This window comes from Camelus bactrianus, chromosome 23, assembly GCF_048773025.1.
Source record: "Camelus bactrianus isolate YW-2024 breed Bactrian camel chromosome 23, ASM4877302v1, whole genome shotgun sequence".
Taxonomy (NCBI): Eukaryota; Metazoa; Chordata; class Mammalia; order Artiodactyla; family Camelidae; genus Camelus; species Camelus bactrianus.
In genome coordinates this window covers 27,393,314-27,407,315 of record NC_133561.1, presented here as the reverse complement: position 1 = coordinate 27,407,315, position 14,002 = coordinate 27,393,314, and the positions used below count along the sequence as shown (strand labels likewise).

Here is a 14,002-nt window from a genome sequence, read left to right as displayed (position 1 = left end):
ACTCAAAACAACACCCTTTAAAAGGTTTTTTCTTATAGATTCTAATGTACCTAGGAAATATACTTTCTGTCTACACAGTGTGCAAGAATGAGTCCATGCATATTTATTTTCAAATGCATATAAGACAGTAGCCAAAATTCTTACTGTTCAGGTATATTAAATTTTCAATCTTTTCTGAAACATATTACATTTGAATCAGTTAAAACGGGATTCTAGGAAAGTAGACTAGAATAATTAAGTATTTTCTTTTAGAGAATTATGTTGGATAAAAGATTAATAACTCTTTTAAGACAAAATTCTTTAAAGACTTCCTTTTGAATTGCAATCTGTAAAGAGTAATCTTGTATTGCATTGCAGTTCAACACATTATTTCTTCCTGTTGCTATAGAAACTAATTCTGGTGCAGCTGTGATTGCTAATCAAAATTCTAACATTATACAACCTTTTTTCCCCCTTAGTGCTTCATTTTATTTTTAGTTACAAAATAAAAAATTTCAAATGATCAGTTCATAACAATGGTCAAAACATTAATGCAAATTTTTTTTAAATTTGAGCCCTTTTTTCTGAAATTAAAGAGCTATTCTCATTGTATAGTTTCAATATGAACAAAAAGAAAACAAAGCCTTTTGCTGAATTACAAAGGTTTATAATTGCTATATTACATCAACATTGTGAAGCACTTAACTGCTTCATAATCCTAAATTGCTACTATTTCAACCATCTATTTTTGAAGTGTCTAGTTACTTGGTGTTATAAAAATAAAAAAATAAAAATTCTCAGAATGCCTGAAGTCTTTTAATACTAAATGGTAATGAAAACTGCCTTATTGTTGTATTCTCAAAGAATTGAGATCACATCCCCAGCTTTATGTCATAAGTAAAAGCTAATTAGTTGTTCTCATTCTTGTCTTTATTAGTATATAACCACCACCACCCCCACCCCCACCCCACCCCAAACTACACTGTTAACATTATCCAGTTAATCTATGTATAGTTTACAGGCCAGAACTGAATTACATTTTTTGTCTTTTTTAAGGATTTTTTTTCCTATTTCATGAAACAAATGTAAACATTTCTCACCAAATAATTTATTGCAATAAATGTAATACATAAATTCAGCAGGGCTTAAGCTGATTCTAAAGTTAAATCTTTGGTGTGCATTGTAGTTTCATTTACAGTATGTTATTTGCATGTATAGTAGTTAAAATTTTTATTTTCTGATTTGATACATCAAATAAGGCAAAGCTAAAATGTATCACTTCAGATTATTGATTGGTTTAAATTAAAACGCAGACATATGAACAAAGCTACTATTTTTTGTCTTTTATATGAATAAAACTGAAAACAATGAGAAATATGTAGAATTTTTTAATACAATTGTATTAATTTTTTTTCATGTACTGATGAGCATATGTATACTAGTATCGTAAAATAGTTCTTAGGGGTAATAATATGAAGCAAGACACTGAAAACTGTAAAACAGTGTTTTTAACAACTTAAATGTATACTGTGTTTATTGATTGGAGGATCAGTATTGTGAAGGTGTTTATTCTCCCCAAATTGATCTATAGATTGAATATGATCTCAGTTAAAATTCCAGCAGGTCTTTCTTTTTATTTTTTTATTTTTTGTAGCATATGACAAACTAGAATATTTATGGAAATTAAAAGGGCATAGTATAGTCAAAACTGTTGTGGAAAAGAAGAGCAAAGTTAAAGGGCTTACACTGCATGATCTCAAGATTTAGTGTAAAGCCATTCTTTCTCCTCCAGAGTTCTTACATCCAGCCAGACCCACTGATTGAGACCAACCCTTATTCTAAGCAAAGTTGAACGAAATGGACAACTATGAATTCTGTCTACTGTGAAGACTTTCCTTATCTGTTATCTTTCAGGGCCACCCATGAAAGGATTATAGCAGAACGTTCCACTTCTGGTTTGGGGCATATCATCAGACATAATTTTTTAACCCTCAGTTAACTAGTGTACTTGTGAGGCTATGCATGCAGGTTAAGCAGGATACACCAGGCATAACTGTAATACCTTTCTGAGCCTTCAGAGCCTGCTTGGTCCTTGTGCAAGATCTGCCGGTTCCCCTTGATGATGAAGTGCAGCTTGACACTCATAACTTAACAGCTAGGTGATCACATGCGATCTGCTTCATACTGGACAGGTTGGATCACATTGCTACCTGATGTCCCTTGATCTTCCAGTTAGTCTGTTTGATACTGACATTTGATCAGGAGCTATTTCTCAAAAACAAACCACTTTTTATTTAACTTACTAAATTGAGTATGATGTTTTATCAAAACCTAAAAGTCAAGACATGCGAGGCAATGAATTGATTATCTACTCAGAAAGTAGATTGATGTGTAAGACTGTACCGTTAGAATATCAGTATCTGTATGTGAAGTATGGTTTGAATCAGGAATTATTTCAAAGCATCGGGAAAATAAAGCAAGAACAATTAGGGTTTCAATGCGTGGTACAAAAACAGTCTGAACTCTGCTTTCTAGTAAAATGTGTCTGGAGGTGCAGAAACATCATAACTTAACAAATGCAGGCCTTCAGTGCAGTTCTGCCATCAGAGCTTCTCAGTGATACTTTTAAGCATCATGACCTACTCCAGGCATTTGACCATTGGGTTTGCTGAGTCTTAAAGTTCAAGTGTAGAACTTTTACTCCACTGTACCTGGATCATCTGGAGAGACTTTTCTTGCTCTGAGTGCTACTCAAAGCCAGTAACTTTTTATTTGACCTTATAAATGGATCAGAGCTGTATACTCAGATGTGAAATGTGCTGCTTTCAGAGTTTAGAGGCCAGCCGAAGTTTTTGTCTCCTTCTTAGCAGGAGGCAGACAAGGGGTAGCCAGTTCTCTTTGACTTTGGGAGGACTATTCTTTCTTACCTCTGGAGGCTCAAGAACTTCATTGAAGAGGCAAGCCCCTGTATTTTCATAAGACTTAGTTCTCAATTCTGTCACACACGTATATTTTACCAAGAAACCTCATCTCTCAACTCTTCTACTCTTAACAGATCGTAACAGCTGGTGTCATCTGGAGCAGGATCAAGGAGATGTAGTGTAGAATATTGGGGCAGCCAAGGTCTCTGCAAAGCAGATCGTAGTATAGAACCAGAATATTTTATTGTATTTCCCTGAAGCAGGGCAGTACAAGTATTGCTGTCCTTACCAGATGTAAACAACTTGTTACTTTTGTTCTCTCTGGTTTATCATGAAGGAAAAAGCACTTGCTAAGTTAAAGCTACACATCAAATGCCAAGGCTGTCTTAATTTGCTCAGTAAGGAGACTCCATCTGGAGTGGCAACTCCAGTTGAAGTCATTTTCTAATCAAGTTTGTGAGAAGCTGCTATTGTTTAGTAGAGGCCAAACCAGTGAAGGCATTCACCAAACCTGCAGTTCTCAAGTCTCTGAGACTAATCTCTGCTTTCCCTTGGGATGTCTTGTTGCTGGAGAAAGGAAACTCCAGTGGTTTCCAGTTGTCCCTTCTGGTAGCATATAGTCACTGCTTGGAAAGCCAAAGTATGGATTCTGCCAGTTGCTAAGAGTATACGTTCTAGTTGTAAACCCAAGAACTGGAAAAATAACAGCAAGGTGATTTCTGAGACTTACTCTTAGATATTTGATGTTATCTGATGCTGTTGTATGTGGGATTGTTTTTAAATTTTACTTCCTAATTGTTCATTGTGTGTGTGTGTGTGTGTGTGTGTGTGTGCAGAAATTCAATTGATTTTTTGAAATACTGATCTCATATCCAATGTCCTTAGTAAATGTGCTTACTATAGATTATCTCTAAATTATTTTGAGGTTTCTGTATCTCGGTCATCATCTGAGAGTAATCACAGTTTTCTTCTTTCTTTCCAATCCCTTTACATCTTCTTTTTCTCACCTTATTGCACTGGCTAGAACCTCCAGTACATTGTTGAATAGAAGTGGTGATAACAGGCATCCTTGTTTCATTCCTGATCTCAAAGGTAAAGCTTTCAAAATTTCACCATTAAGCTTGATGTTTGGTATAGGACTTTTCAAAGATTCTCTTTATGAGTTTAAGGAAATTGCCTTCTATTCCTCATTTACACAGATTTTTATCATGAATGGATAATGAATTTTATCAAAAGCTTTTTAAAATCTATTACAATTATCATATTTTAACCTTTATTCTTTCAATGCAGTGAATTTGATTGTTTAATTTGCTAATGTTAAATCCATTACATTTATGGAATAACTTTCTGGTCCTTTTTACCACCTTGAGACATTTGAGTGTAAATGGCTTGAGGATCTGATGCTTCTTCACCCCTAAATATGTTAGTCTATATTTTCTGCAAACAAGAATATCCTCTTAAATAACCTTAACAGAACCATCAAAATTAAGATATTAACATAGATATATTACCATCTCACTCTTGGAACCCACTCATGGTCAACAGTTGTCCAGATAATGTGTATTGTAGTCAGGTTCTGCATCTCTGACTGGAATGCACAGAAGTGGTGCTGTGTTCCCCTCAGAGCATCTTATCAGGTGGTGCACAGTTTTGATTATCTCGTTCATTACTCAGAATGTGCACTGTGATCTCTCCCTTAAGGAGGTGTTTTACTAGGCTTCTCCACTTAGTGACTCCTGATAATTAGGTCCTTTAGTCACAAGGTATTTGTAACTATATGCACGACCTGTTCCTCAAAATTCTTCTTATTCTTACATTTATTTATATCTAGATGGACTCATGGTTCCCTCTTTTCCTCAATATGTTTTATCAGTTGCTATAATTGTTTATTTTGAAGCTCAAATTGTTAGTGGGATTTGGTTAATGTGAACCCCCTTCAGGCTGATTTTTTTTGTCCTTTAGACATGGCCCTGATCATTCTTTGAGGGTATTCTTACTGTCAACACAATAAGCTTTTCTAGGCTTGTCTTGTATTTTCCCCTTCCCAGTCCTGGAACTAGCCATTTCTTCATGGAGTCCTTCCAGTGGTTCCTTTTAGTGCAGAACTGATTTAGAAGCCAAGGTCTGGGCACCAGGTATGCTCATTACTATCGAGGTGTTGTTCTTAAGCCCAAGAGGTGGATAGAGCTCGGATACTTAGGAATGTGTATATGTGTACTTTCATACTGCCCCCTCCCCACCCCCCGTGGGTTGATGGGTTTATTTCTGTTGCTGAGTAATATTCCATTGCATGTGTATGGGAGAAAAACCAGTTTTCCCTCTACCCTTCTAGGTTCTTGTTTGAGACCCCCCCACCCCCACCCTAATAAGACAGATTACAAGGAAAAAAATCAAACAAGTTTAATAACATGCGTACCTCCTGTATACAGGGGAGATACTCAGAAAAACGGAGTCACTCCCTGAAATGGTCTCAGGCATCACTTTAAATACCATCTTTATCTAAAAACAAAAGCAAGACCTGGGGAAGGTAGGAAATCCTTTATGACAGGTTATCACGAAAGCTCAGTAAACAAGGGTGTGTTTGTTATGCAGATTTAAGTCAGGACTTCTCTACTGATAAGAGTTAGTTGATGTTTAATCAGCCTTGTATTTCTGGTACAAAGAGGAACATACCCTTATGAATGTAGATTTTCTTGATAAATGTAAATGTCACTTACAAAAGGGCAACCTCTACTGAGTTTTCTAATTTTTTTTTTTTTTGATCAGTCAGACCATACTAATCCTTATGCCAAAGATGCCTATTTGGCGGTGACTTACTCTGCTCTCTTTGACATTGATGTACCCCAATTTGCTTATGCATTCATCTATTGAAGGACATCCTGACTTCAAGTTTTTAGCCATTATGAGCAGAGCTGCTGTGTGTAACTGCATCCTAGTTTGTGTTTGGACATAGTTTTTCAAATCACTTGCCTACATACTGGAAGCAGGATCGTTGGATCCCCAAGTAAGACTTGTTTAGCTTTGGGAAAAACTGCCAAACTGTCTTATGAAGTGGCTGTGCAGGCATTCCACCAGCAATGAGGGAGAATTCTGTTGCTTCTCACCACCAGCCTTGGGATTGTCGTATTTTTGGAGTTGAGTGGTCCTAATTGGTGTGTCGTGGTATCTTGTGATTTTAATATAATTCCATAGTGGTATATGATGTTGAGCGTATTTTTATATGCTTATTTACTATCTGTTCAGATCTTTACCCATTTTTATGGGGTTATTTTAGAGTTCTTTGTATGTTATGAGTTTAAATCACTTATCAGACATGTTTTTTCTATATATTTTTCTTACAGTTTGTGGTTTATCTTTTGGCTTTCTGAATAAGGTCTTTCAGAGTAGAAATCTTTTATATAGCCCATAATATTACTTTTTTTGTGGATAGGCTTTTTGTGTTGTGTGTTAAAACTCAAAAGTCATAATCTACGTGACCAAGCCCATGGTCAGGTAGATTTTCTTCTGTTTATCTCTATAATTTTGATAGTTTTGGATTTTAAATGTGTATGAATAAATCTGAGTGAATTTATTGTAAGTTTTAAAGTTTGTGTCTCCGTTCAGTTCATTCCATATGGCTTCCAGTTGATTGTTCCTTAACTGTTTGGAGAAGTTAGGGATATTTGGCTCTATTTCAGTTTGAATTTCCAGTTTAAAGGGTTCAGTGGAACTGCCCTCTAAGCCTTCCCATTGGCTAGCTGGGACTGGAGCCCGCCTCCCCCACCTGCAGCGGGAATGCGCACGTTCTGCCCATGGACTTGGCTTCCTGTGCAGCTGACTGGAGCCGGGTCTCCTTTGGACCTGCCCGGCCTTGGGACAACAGAGGGTTATGTCCACACTTACAGTAGGAGCCCATCTCCTCAGGACCCAACAGGAGCTGCTGCAATGGAAATGGAGCTTCTGTATCGTTATTTGCTTGTTTATCCATGTATGTTGAGGTCTGTATTACTGGTTTTGGAAGGTCTCCCAGTAAAGTAGGGGATGACTGAGGTTCACCCAGGGGACAGAAAAGCTGGTGGCGGACGTTTGGGGCATGCTCATCCACATGAGCCTTCCTGGAGGCTGACATCTTGACTGGACCTGTACGCATATATTGCATCCATATTTGCACTTTATTTACTTCTGCCTATTACTGAGTTCACAATGATATCTTCAATTCTATTTCAGCACCACAGAGTTTATTCTAGTTTTTTCCCATTCCATGTCTGTAACTCAATTTTCAAACACTGAGAGACCTGGCTCCCATTAATCTTAATATGTTTATTATTTGATCACCACCCCTCATCACTGCGCACACGGCCCTTTCACCCCAGTTAGGTTCTTACATCCCACGTAGCCTTTCCCGTTTGTGGATGTCCTCGTGACCCTCAGAACATGGACTCTGATACCCCGGGCAAGCGCAGACTTCCTGCTTGGGCTCTGCCATGTACTCCAGGACTTCCCCTTTTCCCCATATGGTTGCCTTCCTCTCCCCACTGGGGCTCTGACAGCACGCTCTAGGCTACCCTCAGATGTGGGTATCCTCTTCATCCAGCTGAGGCTTTGGTCTTCCTGTGTCAGGCCACCTGCCTGTGTGGATGCCCTCCCCAACCTTCCTGGGCTTGACAGCTCACACCAGTCTGCCCTCCCTGGCTCTGATCCAGCACAGACTCTGACTCCTCTTCCCACAGTGGAGACACACTTCTCGTTCATTCTCCTTGGGCTCTGTTGCCCCAGGCTAAGCTGCCCCTCCATGGGGACCTTTCTTATCCTACCGAGGCTCAGGCTCCCATGCTGGATCTTTCTCCCCCAGCTTGGGCTCCATCGTGCTGCACAGGGCTGCCCATGTGTGGGTGCCCTCTTCACCTGACATAAGCACTGACACCTCACCTCTGGCCTCTCCCTAAATGAAGGCGCTCCTCACCCTACTTGGGCCCTGACGTATGACTCTGGGCCACTGCGGCTTCTTGTGCTGCCACCAGTGCAGATCACAGCCTCCTTCTGTCCCACTGAATAGCTGTAGGACTAATACATTTCCAAAAAGGGAAGAACAGAGGGAAAGCTTGCTATCTTTTTAATGCCTGAAGGCTTTGACATGATGTCCTCTCTTTTATTCTTGATATTAATAATTTATGCCATCTCTCTCTTGCTTCCTGACTAGTCTCTTCTAGCACTTTATCAATTTCATTAGTGTTCTTGGTGAAGTTTATTTCAGTTTGCTGATGCTTTCGTTGTTTGCATGTTTTGTTTCTGATTTCTGCTCTTTCATTCCTCCTACTTTCTTTGAGTTTAACTTGTTTTTTAAATTTTTAACCTCTTGAAATGGCTACTTAGATTACTATTTTTCACCTTCCTCTCTCCCCTGCCTTCCCCAATATATGCAGTTAGGCCTCTGAATTCCTTTCTTAGCCACATTCCACAATAATATATATGGATTATTTTAAATTATTATTTTCAGTATATTTTCTGATCTCTAGTTATTTTATCTAAGTTTCTATAGATTTTTTAGTTATATTTTTGTTTCTGATTTCTAGTTTTATTCCACTGTGATCAGAAAACGTCCTCTTTATGCTTCCAGTTTTGCAAAATATGTTGAGCCTTACTATATTACCCAGTATGTGATCGATTTTGGCAAATTTCCACAGGCATTTGGAAAGAAATGTGAATTCTACAGATATTGAATAGTCGCTGCTTTTTAGAGCTGCAGTTCCCAAACTTCGAAAACCACTATCTTAAAACATCGTATTAAGAACTACAGGTCATATTCCAGATATGCATACATCCTGTTTTTTTCTATGGTAGGAAGATAGTTTGTCTTGGTTTGTAGGTGCTGCGCAATATGCAAATGGAAAACTAAGATGCTCGAAATACATTCGTGCATGAACTCTTCTATGTGTATAGCACTTCCATGAAATAAGATCTGAAATTGGGTTGTAAAACAAGGGATAAAGTAATAGTGGGGCATCATCATTTTGGTGTTGGATAGTCCCACTAGAAGTTTCTCCCTAAGGTTGGATGTATGCAGTGTCATTAAACAACTCTAATATGAATTGTGTTATTTTATAAAAACAATTATCTTAAAAATTTTCCAGTATCAACTAAGTTTAAATCAACTCTTAGATATTACACTCAGTAGGCAATATGAAGCAGTTGTCAACTAGAGAAAAAAGATATTATTGCAAAAGTTAAAAAGGAAAGGAGAAATTCTCATAATTATCTTTTTAATGAATTTTCTACTCCAAATATATTTGGTGTTCACTTTGGAGAGTAGCGTGCAAAAGTAAAATAGACATAAAGAGGAAAGTGTGGTGTTATTATTTTCAAAGCTTTGAGAATTTATATGATAATATGTAATATATAAACTTACATATATGATTTATGTATCCCAATATTTATCTATATCATATATATCTAATTTATATGTTTTAAAATATTTTATATATTCCGCTTCACAGCTTTGAAATTGTTTCTCTCAAATCCAGAAACAGTATTGAAGTCTGCCCCTGGAACCTACTTAGCATGTTTAAGTATCCTGAACTTCTTTTGGGTAACTTGTGCCTTGGTCTTTGGAGCAGTTACACTAAATCTAAGAGCCAGGTGGCTAGAGCTCAGTTGTGTAAATGCCGTAGTTCGTGGCAGCTAGACAGGGACTTGATGTATTAAAAAGTAAACCAAAGATTGTAAGGTATAATTACCAGACAGAAATTTTATTGTTCTGGCCACATCAAAAGGAAGTTTCAAAAGGATTATTGAAGTAGAACAGCTATCGAGGAAAACTGAGCCACAGAGATAACATATTTTAATAAAAATGAAAACTGAAAATGATTGCCAAACTGAAGGATAAGGAAGGCAAGGACTTGATCGTATTGATTTTTCTAGCCAACATCCTTTATCTTCCTCCTTCTTGGAATCTTTAGGCACCTACTTTTTTGCTTTGTTTGGTTTAATATGTGTGTGTATTTTTATACTCCCAATAGTTGATAAGCTTTTGGAAGGGAAGTATTGAGTCATTCTTCACTTTTCTTTTTCCAGTTTTATTGAGGTATAATTGACAAATACCTTTGTATTAGTCCAAGATGCACGACTCAATGGTTTGATATATGTAAATATTGCAAAATGATTATCACAGTAAGTTTAGTTAACATCAGTCACCTTGTACAGTTATAAATTTTTTCTTCTGATAAGAACTTTTACTTACTTTTATTCTGCTCTCTTAGCAACTTTTAAATATACAATACAGTACTGTTAACTGTAGTCACCGTGCTTACATTACATCCCCAGGACTTACTTATCTTATAACTGGAAGTTCGTACCTTTTGGCCGCCTGTGATCACTCCTTTCCCCCACCTCCCAGTCCTGCCTCTGGCAACCACCAATCTGTTCTCTGCATCTATGAATTCAGGTTTTTTAGAGTCTACATATAAGTGACATCATGCAGTATTTACCTTTTTCTTTGTGACTCATTTCACTTAGCATAATACCCTTCAGGGCCATCCCTGTTGTCACAAATGGCAGAATTTCCTTCTTTTTTATGGCTGAATAATAATGCATTGTGTATATAAATCACATTATCTTTATCTATTCATTCATTGATGGACACTTAGGTTGTTTCTATGTCTTGGTTATTATAAATACTTCAGTGAGTATGGGTGTGCAAATATCTTTTCTTTACCTATATAGTTCCATTACAAATTTTAGGATTTTTTTTTCTATTTTTGTGAAAAAAGTGCCATTGGAATTTTGATAGCAATTGCATTGAACCTATAAATTGCTTCAAGTAGTATGAACATTTTAAGAATATCCTTTCAATCATGAGCACCAAATATCTTTCCATTTATTTGTGTCATCTTCTGTTTCTTTCATCTGTGTTTTTTAATTCTGAGTGTATAGGTTTTTTTTTTTTACCTCCTTGGTTAAATTTATTCCTTGGTACTTTCTTCTTTTTAATGTAATTATAAATGCGATTTTTTCCTTTAATTTCTTTTTATGACAATTCATTGTTAGTGAATAGAAACACGACTGATTTTTTATATTGATTTTGTATCCTGCAACTGTACTGATTAGGTTTATTAGTTCTCACAGTTTTCGGGGGGGACTCTTTATGGTTTTCTATATGTTATATTTTGTTATCTGCAAGTAGAGATAGCTTTACTCCTTCCTTTCCAATTTGGATGTCTTTTTCTTCCTCGTCTAATTGCTCTGCCTAGGACGTCCAGTACCATGTTGAATAAAAGTGGTGAGAGTCAGCATTCTTGTTTTGTTCCTGATCTTAGAGGAAAAGCTTTTAGCTTTTCACTGTTGAGTATGATGCTAGCTGTGTGCTTGTCATATATAGATTTTATTATGTTGATATATGTGCTCTCTATACCCAGTTTGTCAAGAGCTTTTATCATGAAGGATGTTGAATTTTGCTAAATGCTTTTTCTGTATCTATTGAGGTGATCATATTATTTTTATATTTCATTTTGTTAATATATTACAGTATATTGTATTTCCATACATTGAGTCATCCTCACATCCCTGGAATAACTCCTACTTGATCGTGATGCATGATCCTTGTAATGTATAATTGAATTCAGTTTGTTAGCATTCTGAGAGGACTCTCCCATTTGTTGGTCTATAATTTTCTTTTTCTGTAGTGTCCTTGTGTGGCTTTGGGTAATGCTGGCCTGGTAAAATGAGTTTGAATATCGCTCTTCGCCTGTCTTTTGCAAGAGTCTGAGAAGGAACGGTATTAATTCTTCTTTAAGTGTTTGATGGAATTCACCAGTGAAGCCATCCAGTCCTGGACTTCTGTTCGTTGGGAATTTTATTACTGGTTCAATCTCCTTACTAGTGGTTGGTTTTTTCAGAGCTTATATTTCTTCATGATTCAGTCTTGGTAGATTGTATTTTTCTAGGACTTCATCCATTTATTCTAGGTTATCCCACTTGTTGGCATATAATTTTTCATAGTAATCTCATGATCATTTTTATCCATGGTGTATCAGTTGTAATTTCTCTTCTTTCATGTCTAATTTGAATCCTCTCTCTTTTTCCCTTGGTGAGTAGTGTGTACTCCTTTCCATACAGATATGAACAGTGAAACTGACCCCATCTCCAGCTTCAATTTAATGGCTTCTGATTGATCTAAGCCAGTAATGGTACTCACATCCCTCCTACCACAGATAGGTTTAGAAGTAGACATGTGAGCCAGTTCTGTCCAGTGAAATCTGTGGGGCAGTATGCTAAGAGACTTCTGGGAAAGATCATTTCTTTTTGAAAAAATTAAGGTAAAGGAATATTTAGAATGCTTTTTCTTAGAAGTACTACATTGGGAAATTTTTAATTGATTTATGTTACGGTAAATATTTAAGTATTACAATTTAATTAATAATTCAGTGACTGATTAAAATTTTTAAAGGGGGAGAAGACATTGGTTTAATGATTTAAAAAACTGTCAGTAGAGAATATATTTAGACAACAGAAAATTCAAATATCAGGTTTTTTTGATTTTGCTTTTTTTTAACAAAGGCATCAGGAAGTTTGGAGATAGCTACTTAGTGATGTTTCAGATGCCCAGACTCTTCCCGATCTGCTCCTGCTTCGTCACCCCTAGCTTTCATTCCCGTGCTTGCTACTTCATGGCTGCAAGATGAGGGCTGTACCTCCAAGCAGGCAGAAGAGGAAAGGAAAGGCCAGTGGACGAAAGGGACATGCCAGTTGAGTCTGCCTGCTTTTATCAGAACAAAATCTTTCCTGGAAGTCCTATTCTGAAATTTAGAATATTGTGTTTCATTGGCTGCTACTTATAATTCGTCTATTTAATCTATCTTCTCTTCTCAAATTTAGCTTCAACTAAGTTGTCATTAACTTTTCTATGTTGTGCTTGTATTTTCTAAAGTTAATATGTTAGACTCACAAGGTGAGACATTTGATTTTCTTTTTCCAAAATTAGGGCTTCAGAGCAAATACGTAAATTTGTGCTACGTTCATGCAAATTAATATTTTTCATTTGAACTAGACATTGTGGTAATTTTTAAATGAGTTTTATGGTTCTTACGTAAAGTTTTTCTGTCTTCAAAAGAACAGAAGACCTGTTGAACATTTGAACTGAACTCCATTTAAGAATTACAAATACAAACTACCTTTTTTCAGATTCCCTTTTGAGGAAGGAGACTCACAGTCCATTAAAAGAAAGAAGTTTAAATTTAATATCTGATATTGCATTCAGGATTTATCTACACAGATTTAACTATTCTTAAATTGTATACTGAACTCTATTTCCTTACATACCTCCCTGCCCCCACCTCTGTCCTGTTTATTTTCAGTAATTTTATTTGTTCAGTAAGTTTATTTTCAGTAATTTACTGAAAATGTTTTATTTATTTTTATTTATTTAGTTTATTTTTAATTTTCAGTAAGTTTATTTTCAGTAATTTAGATAAATTATTGAGATAAAGATTAAAAACATGATTTAAGATGGAAAGAAAACGTGTTCTCAAATTAACTGCTGGAGGTGGAAATGCCTGCTGTAGACAAGGTGGAGTGTACTTTAGAAGGAGTACAGATGCAGGGTGGGCTGGAGCAGAGAGGACCTCCTCATAATGGAAATGGGGTGGATGCAGACTTCAGTCTTTGCTGAGCGATGGGGAGTTAGGCCTTGATTCACAGTGTACCTCATTTTAGGATGCTGGATCCAGGGTAGATATGGAAAAGTTGTGTCTAACGCTGCTAAGGTGAATGCTAGTTTAAGTCCGTCTCAGTAATTGAAAAAAATAAATGAGGTTTATATTGTTTTACCTACCATATTTTTAACCTATTATGGCTAGAGAGGCCACAGACCATAAGGGAATACATGGAGTTTGTATGCTTTAGGGTTGTTTTGAAAGAAAGAACTAAATAAATAATCTATTTCACTAAAATTTATTGCTCTTCCATTTTTATAGTACATAACAGGATACCTCTTAGTATATGACCTTTATTTTTCCGAGCCTTATTGTGCTGGAGGAGAGGAATGGGAAACCAGATTGTTTTATCTCTGCATCTGAGCTAGGGAAGAGGAAAACTAATTAATAAATCTAGTAGTTACCTTGCCACAAAAG

The 14,002-nt window shown here is 36.4% G+C and overlaps 1 protein-coding gene across 1 annotated transcript in view; it reads left to right on the top strand.

Annotated features, from left to right (window-relative positions):
- SYT14 (synaptotagmin 14) overlaps window positions 1-14,002 on the top strand; it is a 151,493-nt gene that overhangs the window by 83,279 nt on the left and 54,212 nt on the right. The gene's annotated exons all lie outside the window — the stretch shown is intronic.